Source organism: Aythya ferina (genome assembly GCF_964211825.1).
Source record: "Aythya ferina genome assembly, chromosome: 3".
Taxonomy (NCBI): Eukaryota; Metazoa; Chordata; class Aves; order Anseriformes; family Anatidae; genus Aythya; species Aythya ferina.
In genome coordinates this window covers 46740399-46768232 of record NC_140298.1, presented here as the reverse complement: position 1 = coordinate 46768232, position 27834 = coordinate 46740399, and the positions used below count along the sequence as shown (strand labels likewise).

Sequence of the window (27834 nt, the reverse complement as noted above, 5' to 3'; positions counted from 1 at the left end):
TAATGTGAACAAACGTTAGCTAAAATAAGTCATCTGCAATGTGACACATGAAGGCTGCCACCTATCAGTCAGAACCATTCAAAAGGCAAGGTTAATCATTTAGTCTTCCTTCAGTTTCCATGGTTATTTTAAGGTATTTAAATGACCACTCTAAAGAAATGAAATTAAACATAGAATTTGCTTTTAAAAACAGAAAACAACCAGTGCCTTCATTCAACACTAATTTCCCTATCCCATTTACACATATAATATACTGACTTCCTGCTCCCTGTTTTTTTAGAACTAATGTTTTTAGTCATCACCCAATAAAATATATTTGGATCTCCAATGATCCCCTGCTATACTAGAAACAGTAAATAATTACTGTTGAAAAACTGAGCAATGAATATGCCATTCTTCAAAATTAGGATATTGAAGGATGAAACTTTAAACATTCTCTGCTATTCAAAACTAAAGCAAGACTGATGTTTAATCAGCCCAACTTTCAGCTTATCAATAACACACTAATTCTTTACTGTTATTTCTGGGCATATTCATGAACATTGCCAACAGTACCAGAAGCTTGCCCATCATAACATACACATAGCAGAAGCATTGATTATTTTGCTGCCATAAACACTTGTTCAGGACAAAGGTAAAAACTGAAGTAAAACTGTTATATATATATAGAACAGTGTGTGTGTGTGTGTATATACATATAGTTGCTTTCACATGTCTACAGATATTTACTATTTTATTTTCTCCTCTCATTAAGGATGTTGTCCTTTATTATTAATTAAATGGAAAATATCCATAGCCAGTGATTGAATTACCCCAAAGTACCTACTTAAAACGATCAATATTGATCAAACTAAAGGGTAGAAAGTACCGCTAGTCTTCTTAATGTAAGTGATTTGGCTCAAGAAACGTTTTGATCAAATTAAGTGGAGGATCTAATTAACCTGTGATTAAATTAAGTGGAGGGCAAGCTGTATAGGCATAAATCCCATACACACTGAGATGAAACTAATAGTAATGCACATATTTACAAAGGCTGCCAGGGGAAAGCATGCAATAAATTTAGCAAAGAGAAAAGGTCACAAAAAGAAAGGGAAAATAAAGCATGAAGGGATTAGAATACAGAAAGAAGATAAATACAACCACAGATAATGATTACCACTGGAAGAGCATTAGCCAAGGCTGGGAGATTAAAAGGTGTGAATACACTGGAGTATGAAAAATATCTTCTGGATTAAAAATCTAATTCAATGCAAAACTCAGTGATTCAAATTGAAATAGAATTTCAGAAACAGGCTCTTAGGCATAGTTGAACTATAAGCATCTGTAGTTTTCACCTCATGGACAATGCACAGTTAGATCAGAAGGTAGGGTCAGGTTAACTCATAACCCAGACAAACAGTCTCAATGCCTTTCCTGCACATGGCAGCTCCTTGATGTTTTGGAATTGGGATATTTATGCCTCTACACTTATTGAAGAGACACTTGCAACTATTCAAACAGGCAAATACCCCTCCTTGTACGACCCACTTTCTAAGAAGACCACTATCATTTCTTTCTGAGGGCTCTGAATAGAATCAACATAAACACTCCCAAAGCAGCCAGCACATTTTCCACCCACTACAACCATCCTAATACAGCATGGCTGGAATGATAGGAGTAAGAGCTCTTCACAACTCTATGCCTCCCAGTGCTGGAACAAAATCGCGTGTCTCCAAAATAGCTGATTTAAAAATTGACATCCCACATAAAGGAACGAGAAAATTTTAAGCTAGATGCCAAATCAGGCAGACACCAATGTATATGCTGTGATCTCAAAAAGATTTTTTTCTGAAGTTTTCAAGAAAGAGCTGTGGACATTATTCAGCTCCAGAAAATAAGCTCCATGCTTGTCTTTTGCAGTAGTTAGACCATAACAACAAATTAATCTTCATCTTCACCAGCTTTCATTTCGAAACCCCATTACTACTCTCTATATGCCATCTGAGGGCAGATACGCAAACTCTGCTTAAACATTTTTGATACATTCCTCAGATTAAAATAACAGAAAAGAAATCATTGGCTGTAAATTGTTCAAGAGCTATAAACTACAGATGAAGAACATCATAGCAGAATAGAACACCTGTATTTCTGCCAGATCCTTATTAACAAAGCAGAAAGTCCAGCTAGTCAGTCATTAACAAGTCTCAAAACTTGACCCCTTTTTTAAGGTTCCAATAGTGCATTAATATGTATTTTTGGTTGGTTACATAGTGTGCATAGTGATTATTTCTGCTCCAAGTTAGTAGGCAATAATGGTCACAGGCAACATTTTTTTTCCCTTTTTCAGTCAAAGTGATTTACTCCTACACAAAATAACCACTGTTTTGCAATCAATAGCAGCACTGAACAATTGGATTGGAAATTATAGTGCATAATCAACTCCAAGACTCAAACAGCAGAATTCCTATTGTTCTTTCCTGAGCAGACAAATCGCGATCTCTGTTATCTTTAAGTATCAACAACTGTGCAGTGAAGATATTAATCTTCCATTAATACGTAAGGAATTATACGTGTGACTGTTGTCAGCTGCTTTATGTTACAGGAACAATGAATTAACCTTACACTATTCTGGCGACTGCAAAATTATACATTGTATCAAGAGCATCCCTTTCCCAACTCAGATGATTGCAATAACTTTGTATCATAAAACCTTATAAAGCAGTTTAATCTTCTTTTATGCATGAAGTAACTTAATCTTTTCATACAGTACCGATTCATTTCTGAACATCTAACAGTAACAATAGTTTAATACAAGGTGTAATAATATTTTTCACTTCATTTATTCTGGATTGCAGAACTTGTTGCAGCATCTTCACTTCCCTGTGACAGTTCTACTGGCTTCTTCTCTATAATCTTTTACACCCCAAGTAAAATTGGCAGGTGCCCTGCTAACAATTATGAACATTTGAAGGGCCGCCAAAAGACCTCTGACTTTCCATTTCATTGCACATAATCACTGTTTCCATGACCTTCATGACACCTTACCACATGTCCTGAAACAAGGAGGAGAACCAGATAACAAACCTAGGGAAATGTATGAAACTAAACACATTATTTATCAGGGTTCTCATGACAGCTGTAGATTAATGGATGAATGGCTCCAGACAATTTCTCTTCTTTTACTTTAACTTCTCATTTTTATTTTATTTTTTTTTTTTGTTCAGACATACTGTATCTTAACTCCTTGTTCTACAGAAGGTACGTACATTTCAATTTCACTTTCAACTCAGCAATGTGTGGAAGCAATTGTTTTGTGTTTATTCTCATAGGGTGTTAACGGCTAAACGAGGACAATGAATGGTGCATTGACTTCTTCAGTGCAGAGCAGTCCTTTGAATTTTCCCTATGCATTTATTAACTCCTGTGTCTTACACTATTATCTACCTGTGGAGAATAATCAGCCCCTTATCCTAGTACTTAATGTTATATACACTTAACACTGTTAGACTTCAGTGCTAGTGATTTGATGTTTATTCCATAAGCAATTTTAACTTACCTTCCAGGCTCATTTTTTCCCCCAAGTACCTGTAAACAATTGTGCATACTAGCAGGATAGCTGTGCCTGTGGCATTCTAATTCTGCATATGCAGTACAGCTTTCTTAGGGAGGGGCAGAGGGTTTTTTTTTCATTTTACATGTTTTCAGGGACTAGCAGCATCAAAACAAATGGAAATTTTGGAGTTATAATCATTTAAGACAGAGCTAAGCAGTAGTTCTCTTTGCAAATAAACTATAATATAACACTATGCAGACCATCCAACTTGGGGAAAAGAGTGAGACATCAATACTGACGTTTCAGTCCATTAATTCTTGGTCTTTCTAGCATCTCTTCCCAGTCATATCCCAACTCCCAGATTGTATCATGGCTCATAGTGTGGTTAGTTTCCAAGATGTTGATAAATCTTGCCGCTTTCATTCCTTATCCTGCCACAGAGATGGGAACCAAACAAAACTTCAACCACAAACTTAATTCCTCTTTTTGCTCATCCTAATCATAACTTCATAACTTGTCTTCCTATAACCGTATGTAAGGAAGGTAAATATTCAAAAAGAACTTCAGCACATTTCTATTTTAAATTGAAAGTGATTGGCTATGCCTGAAGTCTCTTCTGGATTACAACCTTCTGCGGCTGTTTTTTTTTTTTTTTTTTTTTGGTTTGTTTGTTTGTTTGTTTTCTCCAGAATATTACTGGCCACAAAAGAACTGCACTTCCTCATTCCTTATTAAAGTGAGATTGCTTCCTCACTGCTTGTCTGGGCACTGAGAAGATTACTGGAGAAGCACTCTCCTCAGACCAACTTCCAGGATCATAGATCCTCCTACCAGGCAAAAGGAGCAGATGCAAGGAAAACATTATGGTAAAGACAGAGTTCCAGTGCAGCAGGCAGAAAAAATTCCAGACTTTCAGAGTCTTCCACCAACTGCAAGGAAGCAATGATTCTCCTGTTTTGGATTGTCAGATGTGGGTAGATTTTCATAAGAAAAACATTTGAGTCTCAAGCAAGATAAGACTTCTGACACTATGTGCAGACCTACTTCAGCTCTTCAGATGACTGCAAAACTGTTTCCAATCACCCCTTCTCCCATCATAGAAGTTTTTTTTTTTTTTAAAGTTTATATTCTAAAACAAAAACAACAACAAAAACTAATGTTCATTTTAATTTACTGAACCTCTGCCATTCCTTCCTTTTTTTTTTTTTTTTCTCTTTTCTTTTTTTTTTTTTTTTATTTTTTAGGCTTTCAATAAAAATCAGTGGAAATAGACAAGGAAATTCCAGGTTTACTAGGCTGGGGAATTTTGTGAACAATGGACAAACATGTTCTAGTAAAAAAAACTATGATGCAATTTCTAATTGTTACTGCAAATTCCACATATAATATATACAAATCTTTTGATATCTAGATACTGCATTTGTCTGAAGAAATTATGTTAAAGAAATCAAGTTCCAGAGACACCTATGATGTAATTGCCATCATAATAACTTGTACTACAAAGCAGGTATCCACTTGATATTAACAACTATAATCAAACACCATTTCAGTACAAATTGATATTTGTAATATTTTACCAAAAAAGTCCACCTGTCCCTCATGTTGCATTTCCTAGGCTGTATATTCTCTTGGTTTCTGAGGCAGAAGTCAGTAGAAATTGCAAATGAAGAACTAGGACAGCATGCTGGCCTCTAAGGAGTCTGGATGCCCCAGGCAACATGGAAATCATCCATCCTCCCTTGTTTTCAGTTTCCCACATGACAAAGATACTAAACGTTACACAGCTTTTAATACGCTAGTGCACACACATCTCTAAAGAATATGGATATCATTGGCCTAAGAAAACAAAGGAAACAAAAAAAAATTCAAAATCACAAAAAATCATGATAGTAAATCTCAAATATTTATTTTACTTTCTAAACCTGCTCCTTAAGCAGAATTGTGTCAGATACCAAGCAGAATGGGAAAAAGACCACAAATTGTTTCTTTCAAGATCAAGTTTCATAAACAGATTGCATTTCTTTTACATCTCAGTAAAGGTGGACCTACAAGCAATCAAAGTTCTCTTGCTATCGTGTGCCTCCTGTTGTAACCTCCTTTGACCTGTTTCAGCAAGCTGAACACTCCACTTAACACCTGTTTACCTGGCAAAGTGCCACACAGAAATACACAAGATGCTATTTGAAGGAGTTGGCTTGTGTACTAAAAGTTATGTTAAATAGAAGGAGCACATGGGGTTATATCAAAGGTTAGTTTAGGCCACTAGCCTTTCCAATGGCAGCCAGCAGCTTAAGCCTAGGAAATACCATAGACGCATACTAATTCCCCCCAGAATAGCCTCTCACCCATCAGTAATTTTGGTCTCAGGGACTTCCACACTCCTCTGTGGACTTTTCTCCCAGGAGTCTGAGCAGCTGTTTTCTGAGTTAAACACAAGGTCAAGAAGCCAGGGATATTGTGATGGGCAGAGCACTACGTTAATTACCACTTCTTCACACGGGTATAAGTGATAACCTATAAGCACATGTATACGGAGACCTGTGTAGGAGGTATTTGGATATGAAATTCCTATGCACTCAAATGACTGTTACCATACTCAGTTTTCTGGAAGGAAATATTTTTTATGTATTGTTGAGAAAGACAAATCAAAAGGAGGGCAAGGAACTCTGGTCTGGAAGAGGAAGACAAGTTCAATTCTTAAAAGGTGAGTTTATCAGTTTTTTTTTTTTGAAGAGTCGTGACTATGGCTCACAAACACATTTCACCATTTCCACATTCCAAAGCTGAATTACAGCAACATCAAATTGGAACCACATAAATTAAAAATGGTTTTATTTAAACATAATTATATCATTAAATGAAATTTTTGTATTACACAAAAGGTTAATATCATAGCAACTTACTAAAAGAATTTCCATGAATCTCATCAAGAAAGTTAATAATTTAGATACCATATGAAGTACAAGAAAAATTCCTGTGATATGTTTGTCTGTATAAAGCAGCCATTTTCAAGGTTATTCTTTTCATATGTCTTAATAGAGGTGCATGCTGCTAACTGGAAAACTAAATATACTTTGAGATTTATTGTTTCAGTAATTGCTATTCAGGTGCTAATTAAAAGCAAAGTGAAAAAGAATATTTCAGAAGGGGATTAAAAAGTGACTTTTTCTGAATACACACATACATTTGATATACAATACAGTACACATACAATACACCACTAGCTAGAGCTTTCCCTTCCAATACCCAAATGTACATGTAGGCTTCCCGCAAGGGAGCTGTTTTTACAGTTGACATTCCCCTGCCTGGTTGGACTGCAGAACACCAACCAAATCACTACGTAGTGCAATATTCTGAATGAGGCAAAGAGAAACAAAAAGATGGAAAAGCTGAAAGTAGTAGGTTTTAGCTCACACAAAGTAGACCAAAGTAAAAATGCAAAGATTGCTACTTGTAATCTTTAGAGGGGTGTTGGAAGCCATTTCTAGAAGTGTGAAATACTTCCACGTTTGTGCAGAAATAGTTTAGGAAGATCATGACATGGGAAGACAAGAGGATAGAAACAAAATAAATAAATAAATAAAAGGTAGAAAGGCTGTGTATCAGGAAAAAAAAATGAAGAAGAAACTCGGGGAAAAAGGTATATGACCTTTCTTCTGTAATTCTGTAGGAGGCTTAAATCCCATTCTCTAGAGAGGTGAGATTCACGTCGATCATTAATCTGAATGGAGGCAGAGGAACTGGTGTACCTGCTTGGATAAGTTTCTTCCTCTGTTTGTAAGCAGCGGTATCCATTTACCACTATGATGCATTTTGAAAGTGTGCCTGAGGCTCCTATTTTCTGCCAAAGGGAGTTAACAGCTTTGTTTTAGGTATGCACCAAGAGCAAGGGGAAAAGAGATATGAGGATATGAGGATTCCAGGAATCATATTAATACAGATTCTCATTTAGAGGAACATTTTAATTTAAGTCTTTTTCACAATCATTCCTTATACTGTGGACACAAACTGTATACCTTTTCTGCTCCTTTCCTCTTTCTTTCCTTGTTGCTGTCTGTAATCACCTCCAGGACAAATGGAGTTATTATAGCAAGCTTTTCATCCTTGCTGGTACTGTTTAGATTTGAACGAAATGATTTTGAACTAGGAGTAGTAATGGATGAAAGAGAAAAGTTAGATACAGGGAGAAAATAATCAGGAAGCAGGGAAGAAAAAGGCCAAATAGGGAGGACAAAGTCGACCTCCTTTGTGAGAAAAGCATTATTGATTATTTTTCATTCCTTCTTAGCCACAGATTCAAAAAAAAATTAATGTTTTTAATTTTATTCTCTCAGTTCAGATTTTTAATGACTATATAATTATAGGGAACATTACAAATCTAAGTGGAACATCTTGATATTTAAAATATATATATGAATATTAAAAAACACAACCAAAACTATACCACCACCACAAACTTTTTCATTATCCTAATGGAAAAATAATCTATTATCCATTTCCTGTTGCCTGTCCTTGAGAGGCTAGTTCTTAAGCAAGATGCACAATTACATTTGGTTGAAATACTGACATAAACAAGAACATAAAGGTACAAAATAGCAAGGCCAAGAACAAACCTCATATACATGATTGACGCAGTAGAAGATACTGCTGGAAATCCTCATTCTAATTTCTCTTGAACTTTGCCACTCTTTAAAAATGCATACTAAATTCTCTTCCAATTTTACACATGTAGCCACTCTGAAGGCAACACAGGGCCAGCCAGGCAGAAGAATATTATCTGACATTCAACTGAAGTCAATAACATGCTTTTTACAAGCACAGAAAGCTAGACCAGGGCTCAGCTGCATGCAATTGTACACTAAATGTATAGGAGGTTTTTCATATCAGTCTACAGCAGACACAGAGGAGTATGATTGTTGCCTTGTGTTGGTTATGTTGGTAGGGCAAATCAGACACGAAATGCTATGTCACTGAAAGAAATAATAATTCTTATGGATCTTTTTACTGTTATTACAAACTCCTAGCTACTGTTTATACCTGAAACTGTGAATTAAAAACAAAACAAAACAAAACAAAAAAAAAAAAAAAGAGAGAGAGAGAAGGTGAGAAGATCCATCTACCAAAAGAGCAAGGCAACACCATATGAAACTAAAGTGAAGTTCAATTTATTTATTTATTTATTTTACTTTGCATGGGAGGGTATTCAGCTAAGATACTTAGGCATTTACTGTAAAATACTTCACTATCAGAAAGTTAAATTTGTCTAGTGTTACCCACCCCCTTCTGGCTCAACAAAAACCTTTTAAAGAATTGCAGTTTTCCACATCACAACATTATAGTGGTGTTTCCACACTACAAAGTACAGGACACAAATTAATTCCCTGTGAGTAAAAATACTGTTTGGCTTTTCTTAGAATAAATGTTTTAATATTAAAAAGAATCAAGCTGTGTTTTGAAAACAACACAAGCTTTCCTACAAGCAGCAAAACTGTGTTATTAACTTGTCTTAGGAGACATCACAAATTCCCCCTGGACCATACCAGTTCTGACTTGACAGCTATATGTATGGGCTAATGAACGTGCACTCTGTTGTCAGCTATTTGATTAAAAAAAAAAAAAAAAAAAAGTATTGGAAGAAACATCTGATCTTTGAGAGTAATTCCCTGCTTTTGGGATTCAAAGTTTTTGTTTTGTTTTTCTTTTACACAATGGCAGCAACATCTGCACTTCTCTCTCTCATACATGAAAAAATACTGTAATTATAATATCCCAATGAAGAGATGGGACATGTTTAGCTTTCTCATTTTAGCAGCCAATACATACTAAGGTGGTACATTTTCTTCAAATAAGCTTTTTCAGCTGCAGGAACTGGAACAGCAGGGATTTCTATCATCAAGAATCAGTCCTAGTCTTATGATGCGTCTAGCTTCTGAAAACTCAGGGGTCCTCAAAAGGATTTTTCTTTACAGAATCTATCTGAAACACGGAAACACTCTCTCTCTTCCTGTCTCAAAACCTTGCCTTGACAGTATTTTAAGATTCCTTTTCAGTCCTTTACAGTGGGGCAAAGTAGAAGGGTAGGGAAGAAAACGTCTGAAACTGGCACCTTGTGGTGCTTTATGGGAGATGGCAAGTAAGTGGCAGGAAGCAAATACTCAGCCCAGTGGAAGCCAGTCTAGGGTAAGGTGATTCTGTCTGCACTTTCACATTAGCTGTGGCACAGTGACATAGGATTTCCCACACTAGATCAAGCCACTGGCCTGTCAAGCTTCAGCCTCCAGTAACAGCCATCTTGTGGTCCAGAAGGCCAGAGACACACAGTGCCAAAACCTAGGAACATGCACTGGTCTATGGATTCACCATGCCACTGCCTTCCCTGCTGCTGCTGCATCCTCCATGGCTTTCTTCTGGGTTTATGATTTGTTTAATGTTATAGCTCGGTCTATAATTCTCCCATAGGGGCAAACAGAGTTTTAAAAAATACCTCTGTTCTCAAGTACCAGGACAGTCTGAACAGGCAGCTTTTCTACCAGGGTTATTGGCAAGAGAAATATCAGGGTCATTTTATGATGTCAGTCTATTCATAATGTGACAATGATAAATTTAAAGAGAAACATGACAACTGTCTGAGAAAGAAAGAAGGAAAGAAAGATAGAGCCATGATCCTGCCAACATGTAAGTGCTTGATTTCAGACTTATTGACAACAGTGTTGGAAGTGGGAAAAAGAAAGAAAAAAAAAAAAACACACACACACACACACAAAAAACTAAGGGTGCAGCAGTAACTTCACAGACAGAGCTTTTCCAGAGCCAAGGCCTTTCATAATCTATATTATGTTTTTGTACACGATCATCACTGTCAGTTTGTTTGCCCAGGACTTTTGTAGATTCATGGTTGAAGCCCACTCATCACTGCAGCTGTCCCTCAACTCAGAATAAAAAGATGCTCTTAAATACTGTGAGTGAGGCATCATGGTTTTTGCACTGCAAACACCTGTTTTAGACTGAAAGGATGAACAGTAAGCTTCAAGAAATGCAGCAATTTTTCTCCCCCTCTGGCTATTCACGCCATACAGCATGATGACAGAGGAAATGACAACTCGGGCCCTAAAACAACATTACTGGAATTGACAGAAGCAGTCATATTTGACTCCAAAAAATGCAGGGTGGGTATTTCTGACTGTGATTGAGTTGATAAATTTAGGTACCTGCAGGCCCACATCTGGTTACATTCTAATTTAAATTCCAATAAAGGTATTGATTCTGTTTGTATAAGAACTCAGGTGAAATTGAGTGGTCTTTACAAAGTAAATTGTTGCCTGAACCATGCTGTAAGTGACTGCTGGCCCCACAAATAATTGTGTGTGCTGGTGCTTATAGAATATAGCTATACCCATTACAGATATTGCTAGCTCTGTGAAGATTAAGTATTCTACAGTACTAATTTCAGAGATTTATAACTCATGACAATTTTATGACCCACCTTAAATAGCTGTCCTCTTTATAAAAATAAATAAATAAGAAAAATCAGCCTGCATTTAGAACAATATGAATGGTATCAGCTTCTTTGCAGAGATTTTAGAAAGCACGTGCCTCAGAGTTTAGCTCTGGGTACCAGCTGACAACTCACTCTGGGAAATTCCTCAGGGAAAAAAAAAATTAGCAGAAGACAGGCTTGCAATAACCTGCACAAAGAGGCTTCTTCTCTCTCACTGTGCAAAAGATCAATAGCACAGTTCCAAACAGCATACAGAAAGCCATTTGAATCTTTGCATACGTCTGAAAATTTTCCTTTCATTATGATTTTAGAGTATTATAAAAAAAGACATAAATGAAGAAGCTACTAACATGTGTAGAGCCACTGTTCTTCCCTCAAACACTGCTTTTTTTAATGTGTGCTGTTGAATGTATTTTTCCCATGGCATAAAGCTGATGAAAACCTAGCCTTCCTTGGGAAGTCACCTTCCTTGGGAAGAGTATTATGGAAGAAAGCTCTATAAAGACGGGAGGAAGAAAGAATGGACCTATTCACACCTTCTCATTTTTGAGCATAGAAACTTTGTGTCTATGCAGTTGATTTCCATTTTAGAAGGTATATCTCCCAGGTATATTTTAACACTTTCATGGCGCGCACACAAACCCAGGGACTGTATAATACAAGTAAGGTACAGAGGACATTGTCTGAACAAAGGTGATCATGAGAAACTAGATTCCAGTGTTTGTCCTCAAAACTGAATCTGAGGACTTTGATACTTGACCACAAACAGCACAGAAAATTGAGATGAAAAACCAAGCACAGTGGGCACAGTTTGGGAAGGGTAGGAAAAAATAATTGAAGTTTTAAGCTAAATGAATATACTGGAATTTACAAAAATCCATTTCAGACTTTTCTCAATAGTACATACCTCTACAGAGGAAGTATGTTGGCAATTTCTATGTACAAACCCATTATCAAGGACACAGTTTTTATTAAGTGACTCTTTCTTCAAAAGTCTAGTTTGAAATGCAGCCTGATATGATGCGTATTACCAGCCAGGCAGATCTTCAAACCATTCATATCCAAGTGCAGGGCTCCAAGATAAATTTGTAATCCCTAAGCAAAGGACGGAATAAAATATGAGATAAAAGAAAATAGGAAGTTGTCAGAAGACAAACTCTGTAGTAGAGTTTGTCTGGTGTTCCTAGTTTACAGATGTTCCTACAGCTTCATTTCCCTATGGACTCTGACTATTTGCACAGCACAAAGGTTATAATGATGCAAAGCAGTTGCAGTGAATTACTGTGAAGTAAAGCAATTATATTAACTGAAGAGAGAACTTGGCACCAAGTTTGTATCTAGCTATGAACTGGAAAACACAGCCACAGATTGGTACAGTGCTTAACTTTGGCATTGCCCTGTCTGAGTAGAACTGCCATAATGCGTGTTATTATCATTGATATTAATGGATTTGGGAATATTTGAAAACTGAGCATTGTGCCTGAGCAATGTACTTTTAACCTCTAACACACTGTGCTTATGGTACCACTGTAAATCAGCACTTTGATGAAAGCTCTGGTGACAATGGTGAAGACAATGGTTTTACAGAAGCCCTTTCTCCTTAAGATCTTCTCATCAGGTAAAAGTCAGTGAATTTCTCAAAAGTTTTTACACTTTTTATGGACTTGTCAATATGCAGAGGGCATCCTGAGGGCAAGAATGCTGACATCTCTTCCATCTCTACAGATGGTATCAGCTGTCTCTAGGAGCAACTAACAGAATTTAAAATCAAAGTTAGAAAAGAAGGATGAGAAAAACGTTGAAGCATAAAGAAGGTTTTTGTTTGCTGATTGGTTGGATTTTTTTTTAAACCATCTTTCTAGGAACATAGAATTTTTATTGAAATACTGTCATACTCTACAGGAAGCATGTAGAGGTCTCAAAACCAACAGTTTTCCAAAGAAGCTCTGTTGTTAACTTAATTAATCACATGACACATAATCCTATGCACAAGTTAAATTTTAGCGGGACTCCAGAACTGGAGATATCTCCCCTCCACATAAAAATTTTTAGTACTCCAGTGACAGAGAAAATCAGGCCAGCAGAGCTACTGACCACAGCAGTAGTTAATGCAAACTGCAAACGACCTTAACCTCCTTGCAAAATCAGGCCATTAGAATACATGTATATTAGCTGTTGGAGCACTATTGTTTTTGTGTGACTGAGAAGGAGCATCATATTTTTGAAGAGCTTGCTTTCAGTTATTAGGTTGTCGTGGTTCCGCTCAAGTGGGCAGCCGAGCTCCACCACAGCCGCTCTCTCACTCCCCCTCCTCAAAGAGGAATGGGGAGAAAATATGTGAAAAGGGCTCAAGGATTGAGATAAGGACGAGAAAATCATGCAATAATTATTGTAACGGGCAAAACAGACTCGGCATAAGGAGATAGTAAGATTTATTGCCTATTACTAACAAGCGAGAGAAGTGAGAAAACAAAGGAAAAAGCAAACCAAAAGCACCTTCCCCCCCATCCACCCTCTTCCACCTCCTCCCCCCGAGCGGCACAGGGGAACGGGGGAATGGGGGTTATGGTCAGTCTACAGCACTTCTTCTCTGCCGCTCCTTCTCGGTCACTCTCGTCCCCTGTGCTGTGGGGTCCCACCCACGGGATGCAGTCCTTGATGAACTGATCCGGCGTGGGCTTCCCACAGGCAGCAGCTCTTCCAGAACTGCTCCAGATATGGGTCAGTACCATGGGGTCCATCCCTCAGGAGAAAACTGCTCCAACCTGGCTCCCCTACGGGCAGCAGCTCCTGCCGGGTCACCTGCTCCTGCGTGGGCTCCTCTCCACGGGCTACAGGTCCGGCCCGGAATCTGCTCCGGCAGGGGTCTTCCACAGGTGGCAGCCTCCGTCGGTGCAGGGCCACCTGCTCCACCGTGGTCTCCTCCACGGGCTGCAGCGTGGAACCCTGCTCCACCGTGGTACTCCATGGGCTGCAGGGGGACATCCTGCTTCACCATGGTCCTCACCACAGGCCGCAGGGGACTTCTGCTCCGGCGCCTGGAGCACCTCTCCCCCTCCTTCTACACTGACCTTGGTGCAAGGCTGTTCTCTCACTCCCTTGACTCTCCCGGCTGCTGTGTGGCACAGCGTTTTTTCCCTGTCTTAAATATGCTCTCACAGAGGCGCAAAACAACATCGCTTATTGGCTTGGATCTGGAAAACAATGGGGCCCTTCCCAAACATGGGGCAGCTTCTAGATCTTTCTCACAGAAACCACCCCTATGGCTCCCTGCTACCAAAACCTTGCCACGTAAACCCACTACATAGGTCATTTGTGCCTGTTTTAGGAAGTATCACATAAAAAAAAATAAATAAGAATACCTTACTCAGTAAAATAATTCATAATTATCCACAGAACTTAAACTATTTGTGGAAAGTTTTCCATATAACTTTCTAGAATTTTTCAGAAAACACAAAGTAATTACCAGTTTGGCTCCTTGAAAATTAAGGACTTCATGAACCCCAAAAACAGACACTTTTGAAAGCTTTCTTTGATGTATATTTTGTTTTCTGAAAAGTTGCCTAGGGGATTTCCAAGCATCCTCTATAGGTAAACCATTTTTGTAATGCAAGACAAATGAGTAGCTTTTGTTAATACTCAGCTGGACTGGTATGTGCCCTTACGTTCACAGAGCACACAGATAACCAAGCAGATGTAAAGTTCTCATTTCTTTCTTAGGAAGGCTGCACTAACTCTCCCTGTGGTTTGGTGAATGACACGGAGGCCATCCTAGCAAGGCTACTTTTCCCAGAAATACACAAGCAGACACACACAAATACACACTTGGAGAATGACCAGAACCATTGTTTCATTTGTGTCCAGGTAGGAACAGGTGAAAGTGAACCCACATATGCTTTACAAACAGCCCTCCTTTCTTGGGGAAGATTATGTTGTAAAAAAGTTTTAAACAAAGTTTAACCTTTGTTCCAAGAGTATCTTAAGGGGAACAGCTTTGCCACTAGACAACTGCAGGAAACTAAGAAAGTCATCAAGCTACATACCGTGCAAAAAGCGTAGTCACTCAAGGCAAATTCCACAAGGGTTTGAGGTCAATGAACACAATTAAAAATTAACCATCAGTGAATTAAGGCCACAACATCTCTTGGATGACAACAATGCTTTAGGGTTTAACAGGCATTTGTTTATTCCTTCTAATCAACTGTCCTGTGATTACATGAAGAAAAGCCCTAGAAAAAATTGCAATGAGTGGCTTGTTTTTCTACATTCATCAAGGAAATGCAACAGATAGTTTACTGCTAGATGTTTATCATACAAATCATACAGATGTAGAAATGCATAGAAAAGTGTAATTCAGAGCATCATGGAGGATCACAACCAGAACAGACAAAGCAGATACTTCAGGCTATTCCCTATTTGCCCAGCCAGCAAAGAAAAATGGCAGCTCCAAGTGACAAGGCAGGTGAAAAGCTTGCAGAGCTCCTCAGAATGGCCTATTATCACCTCAGCAACCCTCAGGCACACATATTTGATAGTCAAAGGGAAAAAACAGTTCTTGATGCCCAGGGCAAAAACCTTTTGAAAAAAAATAAAGAAAAAAAAAAGATAAACAAGTTGACAAGTTGTGGCATATAAAATCTGCAGGCACTTCGACTGTACTGATTAAGGTGGGAAAATAAGATGTGACAGGAACAGAAAACAACCTGGAATATCATTCTTTAGAATGATAAAGACCTCAGAGGAGGTCTTTAACACGGGTCCTGTAAGCTGGGTGACTCAAGGTGTTCCCCTGAGGTGATGCAGAGACCCTTTGAGGTGACACCTTCATCAAAATAACAACACAGCTGTTTGGTGCAGTCCCTGATCTGGGCAGGCTGAGAGAAAGTTCGCTGCAGAGTAAAGCAGCAAATGCATTTTAGCAACAAAGGTGATGCTTGAAGATTTGGCAGTGACTCCCCAAGTGATGCCAAGTCCCCAGTGACAAAGCTTCAGTTTGCTGCTCTTCTAAACCGCAGTGGTTCTCCTTCATAAGTGCTTTGGAAAACCTTCTGTCCAGAAAGCAGCACAGAAGATACAGGTGGCTCATTTATGATATATACCATGAAGAATGACAGCGTAATGGGTAACTCTTTGAATTCATCTCTCCCAGCTACTCTAGGTGAAATAACTCATGTATTGTGTATGACTGAAGACAGATGTACATTGCAGAATGCAAAGATAGCTGAGCCACTGATAAATGAACTAGCTCAGGAAACAGAAATGGTTTATCTAAAGCAGATTGCTAATTTATCCTGATGATACACACATAATAAGGAGATCTGTCATGGTGGTTTTACTCAGGTGGGAAGCTGAGCACCACCACAACTGCTCTCTCATTCCCCCTCCTCAAAGGGGAAGGGGGAGAAAATAGATCTCTTATTCCTCTCCCAACCACCCCTCCCCCTTCAAAAAAGAAAAAAAGATCACCCAACAATTACTGTGATGGGCAAAACAGAGTAGGGAGATTTGTGAAATTTATTGTCTATTACTAACAAGCTAGAGAAGCGAGAAACAAAGAAAACCTAAAAACACCTTCCCCCATTCACCCTCTTCCACCTCTTCTCCCAGGGAAAGGGGGAAGTGGGGGCTGCAGTCAGTCTATAGTGCTCCATCGCGGCTGCTCCCTCACGGTCACTCTCTGCCCCTGCTCCATGTGGGGTCCCTCCCACGGGATGCTGTCCTTCCCAAACTGAGCCTGTGGGGGCTGCCTACAGGCAGCAGCTCTTCAAGCACTGCTCCCACATGGCTCCGTACCACGGGGTCCCCCAGGAGCAAACTGCTCCAGTACGGGTCCCCCACAGGTGGGTGGCAGCTCCTCCCAGGCTCCCTGCTCCTGCGTGGGCTCCCCTCCATGGGCTGCAGCACCAGCCCGGGGCCTGCTCCTGCAGGGGCTCTTCATGGGCCGCAGCCTCCTCCAGGCCACATCCACCTGCTCCACTGGGGGCTTCTCCATGGGCTGCAGCGTGGAGATCTGCTCCATGTGGGACCCACGGGCTGCAGGGTGACAGCCTGCTCCACCAGGGACCTCTCCACAGGCCACAGGGGAACTGCTGCTGCCTGCCTGGAGCACCTGCTGCACTGACCTGGGGGGCTGCAGGGCTGACTCTCACTTCACACTCTCCCAACTGCTGTGGTGCAGCAGTATTTTTCCCTTAAATATGCTCTCACAGAGGCTCAAATGAAATCTCTTATTGTCTCAGCTCTGGGCAATGATGGGTCCCTTTGGAGCCAGCTGAAACTTGCCCTTACCTAACGAGAGGCAGCTTCTGGATTCTTCTCACAGAAGCCACCTCTGCAGCCCCCTGCTACCAAAACCTTGCCATGTAAACCCACTACAGATCTACAAGATTCAGACCTTGGAATTTTCAATGGAATCAAAGTGACTGAAAAAAAAGAAGTTGGACAAACAAACTAACAAGCAAACATACCTCCCCTCAAACACCAAAACCAAGAAAAAAATCCACTAACCACAATTTCAATTTATCTTATTATCTCAGTTGTCTTTGGAAGGAAGTGATACATCTTTGGCCCAGGCAGTGAAAGAAAAAGTGATGATAAATATCATCAGTAGATGATTTGGATAAAGTGTTTATACTCTGTAAGACTTTGCCTAGCCAAATCTTAGGTTAACACTCTTGAATAGAGATAGTTAAAAAGTCCTGCTGAAATTTTCAGCCTGCTGTATTAATATAAACCATTCCCAACCATTACCTGCACATGACAAGCTGAAAAATAGAGTGGCACATGAGCTAACATACATAGTGTTAAGCCTTTCCTGCTCCTGAAGACATGGCATGGGCAGCCATCCGTTGACTGTAACTGCACTATCTGTCATGGTTAAAGCTACCACCAAACATGAATCATAACTCTAATTTGGGTGACCAGGAAAAATACAGTTGTACTAGTCTTGGAACTGTACTTGGAACTGTGTGAACACTATCTGTCCACATAGGGAGACAGAATGGATCTCCTCAGGGAGACCGGGTAGAGCAGGTGTCTTAACATTCAAGTACTCAACTCATTTTTTCCACAGCACAATCCAAAAATGGTGTACCACTTCAAGGATTCAGACAACTGATTAACAGGTTTTTGGACTATACTCCATTGTGCAAGGCAGACTTGCACTTAATCACAAAAGAGACGATAAGCAAGGAAAAATGTCTGGCTCGCTGTGTTTTGGATTTTCTACTGCGATTTGAGAAGTGGGGCAAAGATAGAAACCCTGCAAAGTAGATTTTGACAAAGCATACACCAAACAAACAAAATAAGTACAATAATTAAAAAGCACTTACTGAAAAGACATCAGGCTAAGATATTTGATTAAATACTACAGGTATCAAATTCCAGAATTACTGTCCCCAAGCACTTCCCTGTGTTACTTCCTTTGTTTTCATCTAGGGTCAAAAATGCTTCAATTTCAACACTGCACTATGTATGCTTAATCTAATTCCATGGAATAATATACGTCTTCTGCTTTTTATGCTTACTGTATTCCCGACTGGATTACATTTCACATGAGGTCCCGGGTATGAGACTCCTATGATATACTGCAATGGAAGGAGCTTCAAAAAAGATACAGTCTGGTTGGGTGAGAGAAATAAAGAACCAAAAAGAGTGAGTCATGATGACTGAGCTGCCAAGAAGATCTCTGTTAAGCCCCTTAACAAAAAAGATAATAATCATTTCCAGTTCTTTCTGACTTCAAAGGATTGGAGAGTGATTACCCCGAAAGAAAAATTAACCTGCTAACATAGGCACTTTACATATACCGGCAAATATCATCAGATACTTTAAAATAGGCTGATAATTAACTAGTGAGATGACTGCTACAAGCTGTTCTCAAGAGTTTGGGAATTATATCTTAAAATAAAAGCTGGCACTCAGAAACAAATCACAGAATGGGAAGGGTTGGAAGGGACCTCTGAAGATCATCTAGTCCAACCCCCCTGCTGAGCAGGATCACATTCAGGTGGGTTTTGAATAGCTCCAGACTCCACAATTTCTCTGGGTAACCTGTTCCAGCGCTCTGTCACCCTCACAGTAAAGAAGTGTCCCCTCATATATAAGAAGTGCCTCAGGTCCCTCTCCACAGAGCTGCTCTCCAGCAGGTCAGCCCCCAGCCTGTACTGGTGTATGGGGTTGTTTCTCCCTAGGTGCAGGACCCTGCGCTTGCCCTTGTTGAATTTCATGAGGTTCTTCTTGGCCCAACCTTCCAGTCTTTAAGACTTCAAGGTCCCTCTGATATAGATGGAAGAAAAACAAACAAACAAAAAAAACCCACAGCCCTAACAATCCACCAGCTGCCACAACGATGACTTGGTACCCCCGATAGGAGGACCATAGCTTCATTGAATCATAGAATAGTTCGCATTGGAAGGGACGTTAAAGGCCATCCAGCTCCAATCCCCCTGCTACTGGCAGGGATACCTCCTACTAGATCAGATTGCTCAAGGCCAGGTTTGATGGGCTTTGAACACTTCCAGGGATGGGGCATCCACAACTTCTCTGGACAACCTGTTCCAGTGCCTCAACACCCTCTCTTTACCCTTAGTAAAGGATTTCTTCCTAATGTCTAATGTAAATCTGACTTTCATTATTTTAAAGCCATTACCTCTTGTCCTATCACTATGCTCCCTAGTAAACAGTCCCTCTCCAACTTGTTTGTAGGCCCTCTTTATGTACTGAAAAACTGCTACAAGGTCTCCCTAGAGCCTTCTTTAGAAGAGAAGCTCTCTCAGTTTGTCTTCATAGTAGAGGTACTCCAGCCCTCTAATTATCTTTTTGTCTCTCCTCTGAACCTTCAAGTCAAAACCAAAATCTTTTTGACAAAGGAAAACCTGAGCGATGCAGGCTATCTCATGCAAGTAGAGTGAGGTCCACAGAATTTCAGTAGTACGTGGCAGATCTGAAAGGTAATAGAAATTCCCAGAGCTGACAATTATTAGGAAGAAGTGTTTGATTAATTCAGCAGACAAAAGAGATGTGAAATAAACTTCAGCACTATTGAATATCTAACTACCATATTTACTGTTTATTATAACCCCCTTTATTTTGCTATCAGTCTAAAATACACAGGTAAGGACCAAAATGATTCTATATCCTATTTTTCCAATGTTTTCACTTGTTTAATATATCAATATATTCTTCTAATCCACAGTTTGATCTAGATTTCCTTACAATTTAAAAATCCAGTTACACTTGTGGTATGGAAATCATGATGCGATGCTCTCAGGCACAAGACAGATTAATTGTAATTGTCAACTTCTCTGAGCATGCTTAAAGTAGCAGCCACATGCTGCCTTATTCCATGAATCCAGGAGATTGTTTGAGCAGGCAGTGTTATATTACTCTGGGGTGGGAATGAAATCATGTGGGAGCAGCAAGCACAGCTCATGGAGAAAAATTACCATTTTATATTTATTACTTTGGCGGGCTTAAGTGCCACAGGAATAGACTCTCTAATGCATTTGAGTGCAATTCCCCAACAATTTGACTCTGTTGCTTTGTAAACTATTTTTAGGGAAAGTCTCAGAAGGCTGTTAAAGGCACAAGCCATCTGATTTTTAAAGGTTATTTTGGTGGTATATCAAAAGGATATAAATAACATGATACATCTCTTCAGATTAGATTGATACTTCAAATTCAACTAGGAGATCAGAACTTGAGGAGAAAAATGCCTGTTTTTAACTTGCACATCATTTTTGTTCCATAAGCTTGAGTACACTTTTTCAGCAGGCTTGTCATTTTAGCTTTCTATTGGTAACCATGCAATGTGATTTTTTCCTGCTTTTAAAACAAGGCCTTATTCTAATGAAGCCACAGGCTTGAGCATATGTAACTCCATAATTATACTGTTCATGAGTTAATGACAAAAGAGCATAAAGAAATTCTATTTTAGAGGAGATGCATGTGGAGGAAGAAATAGACAGTCATAGGTTTGTGTCTCTAAAAGGATATCAAATCAAAACAATGTCCTTTTCATGGAACAGCGAAGGTTTACTTTCCTACCTCATGTCTTCATTCAGCCATAGAACAGAAACACTTGTCATTATCTAGTTTTCTTTCATCTTGCACATTGGAAACCAGTTTTTTCCAGCATAAATATGTACCTTTCAACTGCTCAGACCATACTACAGATTTAGTCTTTGGATTGGACTTCCAACACAGGACAATTAGTACCTTGAAGATGTATATGCATCCTTCCTGTTTATGCCATAATAACCATATCCTTTATGAACCAGATGCTACAACTGAACACTTGGTCTGTTTACTGACTTAAAACTTCACAGTAATACCCCAGAGATGTTTTTCCATCTTAGTTGCTGAATTTTGGGCTACAAACATTCCAAGGCAAAGTCAGAGGATGCTCCAAGTCTGAGACCTCTGAACAAAGTCTTTTTTCCTTGCTGCCATTTCACTGACTATCAGGAAGCATCTGGCCACAAAAACAACTGCTACACTGTACTTTATAAAAGATGTGTTTCTTAAAAAAATATTTTAAAAATCTAATAAAAGATTTGCTTCTTGAAGAATATGATAGGCTCTCGTAACAGCTCAATCATTTCTGTCAGGAGCTCACTCACTTCAACCTGGAAACACTCAGGCCACTAAAGCATAGGTAGCAGGAAGTAGTCAATATATTTATTTTCCATTGTACACTTTATACTAGCATTAGAAAAGAAGGTAGGAAAGGCATCCATATCTAGCTCTTTTCATCCCAGGAAATTCTTACCCACAAACTCAACTGCAACACTAGCCCATGCTAATTCATCACAAAACAGCAGTTTCGAACTCTGTTTCTTGTCTGTAAACTGGATGTAATGAGTAACAAGCTTACCAGGTTCATCAGATGAGGACAGCCATGCCAAACTGGCAAGGTCATTTACCCGTGCAGCATCTGATGGGAACTGCATGATACGGTGCCAGACTGCAGAGACCTTAGGACGACAGATGTCTTCCTTAAACAAGACCTTAAGACAGCTGTGCCCTCTTCTAACTTTCAGATAAATCTGTGAATTGATCCTGGGTTAGAAGAAGGAACTATTTTTACTCAAGTCCCACGCAGCACTGTCTATGCTCAAATGTTGGTCCTGGAGCTATTCTGTGGCAGGAAGGTGACTGCAAAAGATCCAGTTGGCAATAAAACACACCATGCATGAAATTCAGGCTGTTCTGCCCTCCCAGGTGAGCAGTCCACTCCCCTGGCCAAGGCAAAAAGAGGTCAAAGCTCTGCTTCCATGCTCTCAGACCTATATACATGATAGTCTCCTGGTAAAGTCAGCCAGCCCCTTCACATCAAATCTTTTTGCTCAAGTAACTAAATAACAGGAAAAGATTGAAAAGGATTCACAAACAAATGAACAGTCAACTAGAGCAAATCGGTGTAGACAAAATTACTTCAGGAAATTACACTGAATTAAGTCAGCTGCAGCTATAATGCACAAATTTACACAACAAAACCAGGAAATGCATTATTCCAGTACTGTTGTTATTGCAGTCAAAGGTCTCCCTGTTTTGTGACTTCTGCTAAACAAACTTTTTTTCCCTCCACATAAAGATGCATGTAAACTATCCTATAACAAGATCTAATATGTGTTAAAGCTTTCCAAGCAACGCTGTACAGCAACACTATCAGTTCACTGCATGGTCTGCCTTAATGCTTTACAGTAGGCCAAATCCTTCTTCCACTGCTTTTTCTCATGGTCACATTTTCTGTAATTGGATAAGTCCTTAAGGAGCTGAGAGGAGGTTTTGGCTCCAGCTTTCAAGTCAAAAAAGTATTTAAACTGAGTGGTCCTTCCTTCCACTGAACTTCACACTTTTCCCTCTACTGCTTTACATATTGAATGTCAGGATCATTCCATATCTAGGTGTAAAATGCCCTGTGTTATCATTTAGAAAAAAACGTGCACTTCAAGAGAATGACATGTTTTCATTGTTTTAGTCATTCATTCAGGAGATTTTGCAGTTTTTATGATATGATATCTGCTTTAGCTTCTCATCTACCAGTCTTCAAGAAAATCTTCTAAACCTCTCTTCACTAATGCCTTCAAAGCTGCATGGATTTAGCAATAGTAGAAAAGAAAAGGATTTTTCAGATCTTGTTCTTCATTCCAGTGACATTTAGTATTATATGACAAAAATACCAACACTCGTAACATCAATTATTATTATTTCTAGTAGTGCAATATACAGTTGACCATAAGGGAGAGATTGAGCAAATAATCAAAAACAAATTAAATAAAATGCAACTGTTTCTCACAAAGAAAAAACAAGCAGAACATATGAAAGAAGTAATGTCAGGCACCTGTGAAAATTAGATCTAGAAAGCTTTTAAAAACAGGAGTCTGAAATATCTCCGATAAGTCAAAAATGCCTTTTACTTTATTTTTTTTCTTCATTTCCTCTTCACCTCCACCCCCCAGCTCTAATCTGGGTCATATTAAGGTATACGTAAGGCCGCATCATGTAAACAACAGTTTACAAACAAGAAAAACAAAGGATAACATGAGGATCAACAGGTGGCCTATCTTCTAGAAAAATTCTCTACTTCCAGAGTTCAGAAACTGCATGCAATGAACTATTGACATCACAGCCACTTTGCAGTTGAAGAAATGTCAGTAGAGATGTCAAAAATAAAGATGTCAAAAGAGAAATGGCAGCAATGACCATACAGGAAGATAAATAATGAGTTCTACTATAGCAGTGCCTGGGATAGGAAGAGGAAACATCAGATATCTTCACTACATTGGAAAAAGATTCTTTTTCAGACACATTTCTACAGCTATTTTTTTCTCTTATCATTTCTTCCTTTATAGATATAAGGGTAGAAGCAAACAGAGAGGTTTGGGAGAATAGGCATTGAAAAGCAAGGTATCAATAGTTTCTTACAGAGATGAAAGAAAGATCAAATCTAACCAAGAAAGCAATCACACATCACAACTCAGTAATGGTCAAGAGTATGCCTCTAGTAAAGTATTTAACCCATACAACAGAGAGTCCTAAGTTTAAAATAAGGTAGCATTGCCACTCTTGCTTCCTCTGCAAATAGCTGTGAAAATACATTTTTAAACAGCAAGCCCATAGATGTTTTCCCTAGCCACAGAAATGTACAATTTCCATTCAGTGACAGTAGCTTTTACCTACTTTTTCCAATGGTTACTTTATTAAGCACTGTTTTCTGTAACTTCTTGCATATACCCTATTCTGTAGCAGAGCTGTTATTACATTTGTGAGACTTGTGAGAGATCCTTGAAAGTATTACCTTCCATTGCCATTTGGTCAGGCTTCTTTTAAAATTCTCTTCTTCACACAGAAGAATAAAAGTGTGATAAACAAAGCCAACAATTGAGAACCTCTTTCTAAACTGAAGCAGAAAAAAGGTGTTAGGTATCAGCTAATACAGAAAAAATCTGAGACACAAGCTTAGTATATATACTTAGTTTCATCCAAGAAATACTTTTTGCTTGTTGATATTGTGTGAGCAGACTTCAAGAACTGATTCTTTCCCCTGCTTCAAGGAAAGAAAAAGTGAAGAAGGAATTTTTCTTTTGCTTTAAATCCACATCTACTTCAAACACAGCTTACTGCAACATAGACCAAACTCACATTTAGATTAGAAAATTAAACACTTAATACTTCCTTCCCCAAACAATATATAATTCTAAACACTTTCCTTTTCCAAAGCACATACTAATATAAATAATAATAAATAAATAAATAAATGAGTCTTCTGTGTGTTTAAACAGAGGTAGGGAAATTTCATGCTTAAAAGAATATTTTCTGAGAAAGTTAAAAGAAAGCTAGCAATAAAGCTCAACTTCATCTTTCAACCTTAAATGATAGTGGTCTCCACAGGAAGCCAGCAGTCAAAGGATAGCATGCTTAATGAGGGATCAGGTGATTGCAGGGTTGATTATCCCTGTCTTATGAACATTTGTAACTTCCCTTTGGAGATTGTTTATGCAAATCAAAACTTCTGAACCAAAATCAAAAGAACAGGGTTTATATTGCCACAAGCTGGTCATGCATTTAGCTCATCTGGCTATAATTTGTCACTGTTTTTATGTACCCCTCCAATATATCATATGACTTTTTTTTCTGAGCATAAACCAGGAGACTACAGCCAAACAGAGTAGAAATACTTTGCTTTGAGTCAAGAAAAAAAAAAAATCACTTCTCCACATTTTTGGTTCTATATTTGAGCTCATTACAGGTCTCCATTTTGGTCCCCAAGTTACTAAATGGTTTGGATTTGTCTACTGGAAATTAAGAAATTAGATCTGTAATGAAGTGAAAGGACTAACCAAATGGGTAACAGACTGGAGATGAGATGATGCCAGGTCCATTCTCATAAGTGTACGTACTACATGGCCAGTAACTATTTTTATTCCTGCAACAACAAGTAGTTCCAAAACTCTGCTTTACTACTTTATTTTCTGTCCAGCCCACAATGAAGCTGAGGTTTTCTGTGCGTAGCTTAGATCACTTGTATGCTATGATTGCAAACCTTAGCAAAGATCTTGCTACAGCCATCACTCTTTTATAAGTGAGATTCAAGCTTCAGGTGTTAAATAAAGAATTCAAGATAAGGTCATTTCTGTCCCCTCATCCTCCCCACCTGTCCAGCCTCTGATATGTACCTTACCTGAGGAATTAAAAGGCAGCCTTTCACCACAGCTAAAGGATGGCCAGTTGCCTCCATATGCATTTGATTTATTACCCACTTAACAATTGGTCAATTCATTTCTTTAGGCCTATTTCTTATTTTATTGCAATGCAATCTGTCTCACAGCTAAGTAAGGAACCATGAGGCAAACCCCAACAAGTCCTGAAATGTGCATACAAGGAGGAGGAGGAGGCATACTGCAGATACCACTAGTGAGCCCAAGGAACTTAGACAACACCCCACTGCTCAGACACAGGCATTAGAAACATCCCTCACTGTCTCACCACCATCGAGGCTCATCAGGTGCATGCAGCCAGACAGCAGTTAAGTATGCTACCATCAGTGCCAGCAAACATAGCTCAAGACACAGAGCGAAATCTGCTGTGCAGTGGAAAGGAAGGAGCAGCAGTGGCTATCGGTGGCCAGGGGGAAATGGACATGCCACTGCCCCTGACTCAGCACGGATAAAGAAGCACTGTAGGTGTCACACAAATCAGTCAGGAATACAATCTGCTTTACAAGTGCCACTGAACATGCTGCAGTGCTCCAGCCATGCAAAGGCCGGTTTCCATGGGAGGTGCTTGCCACACAAGCAGCGAGCATTTTGTAAAACTGCCAGAGAATGCAGCCAAGAGAGATAATGTGATCACACAAAACACTGGTGATAAAAACTTAAAAAAAGTGAAAATCAATTAAAAAAATTATAAAATTCATACCCCAGATGCATTTTATGTGTCCCCAGAGGGACAGCCAATTTTATATATAAAATAAAACCAAAACCAAACCAAACAAAAACCAAAACAAGCAAAAAAACAAAAACAAACAAAAAAAAAACAACAAAAAAAACATAACCAAAAAACAGATGAGACTGAATTTTCAAGAAGTTCTTATAAAAGCAACAAGAAATAGCTAGAGTAAAGGCTGACTAATTTGTGGTGTGTGAGGGATTTGCTTATGCCACTTTGTAGACCACTTTTGATTTTGACTGAATTTTTCAAGTTATTAGCAATATGTCCTTCTCAAGGAAAACCACTGCTTTATTTAATGGGTCTGAAGTCAGAACTCTGGGGCTGTGGAGACCCATGCCAAAGGAGAAACAGCAGCATGGTGGAAGAGGTCTATCTGCACCCTCAAAGCAGCAGCCAGTTTCTGCTCCCCTTTGCCAGTGCCTCACACCTTATTTGATGAACTGACCTATTCAAATTAAGTGAAAGAAATGTTCAAGGAGCAAGATTTTATGTACAGCAGGAACAAGGATGGAAGAATTCAGAAAAAAAAATCAGCCACAACAAAGTTATTTTGAACTCTTCATTGCTTAAATAAAAAGCAAATTATTGCAGCAAAACTCAGATTCTTAATAACTACATTTTCTTCAAGGCACATACAACAACTGGGTATATGTTAAGCTATCACTTCAAAGATATTACAGCAAAACAACAAGTTTCTTTTTTTTTTTTTTTTTTTAATTATTTATTCCTTCTCATTTTTACATGTGAATTCGTGGCCTTTGGAAGTCTTAAGCTGACAGAAAGGAAGGACATAGAACACAAAACTCTTAGAAGTATTTTTGGTTCTACAAGCTTCAGTGAGGGTCTGGTGCCATTCCCACCTTGGACTTGCACTGCCCAACTTCATTATTTGCCCAAATGTGTTGAGGCTATATAATTTTAACATTTTTGACCTAGTAAAAACAACAGATAAACAACTCTTCCTCTTAGAAAACTGTGAATGCTCTCCAGGGCGCCTCTTTTTTTGGATCTGCATTTCATGGAAGTAAATGAAGACACTCTGCACTTAGCAGAATCAAGTGCTGGGATCCAGTCCTGTCCTCAGCAAGCATTGAATGACAGCAGGATTGAGCCACAGAGTGGAGGACTAAAAATACTTTCATTAGTTAAATGCTAATTGCCCTGGCAGTACACAGCAAACAAGGCAGGGAGGAACTAGGCTTATCTCTGCACAACAGCCACCAGAACAGCCTGGTTTGCGAGAGGGAAACAACGGTGCCTGCAGCCTCCAGGTGATGCTCTGCCTCCTGCAAGAAACCTCTCCTGACCTGCCCTGGGAAGAGTGGCTCCAACTCACTTGCCATTTGGG

General features: G+C 39.1%; 1 long non-coding RNA gene across 9 annotated transcripts in view; it reads right to left on the bottom strand.

Moving 5' to 3' along the window:
• LOC311433985 overlaps positions 1-14207 on the bottom strand; it is a 150509-nt gene extending 136302 nt beyond the window's left edge. For all 9 annotated transcript variants that reach the window (XR_014691167.1, XR_014691168.1, XR_014691169.1 and 6 more), the window contains exon 1: positions 13833-14207. This is a non-coding gene — a long non-coding RNA (uncharacterized lncRNA). The remainder of the gene's footprint in view (positions 1-13832) is intronic.
• Positions 14208-27834: the final 13627 nt, after the last annotated feature.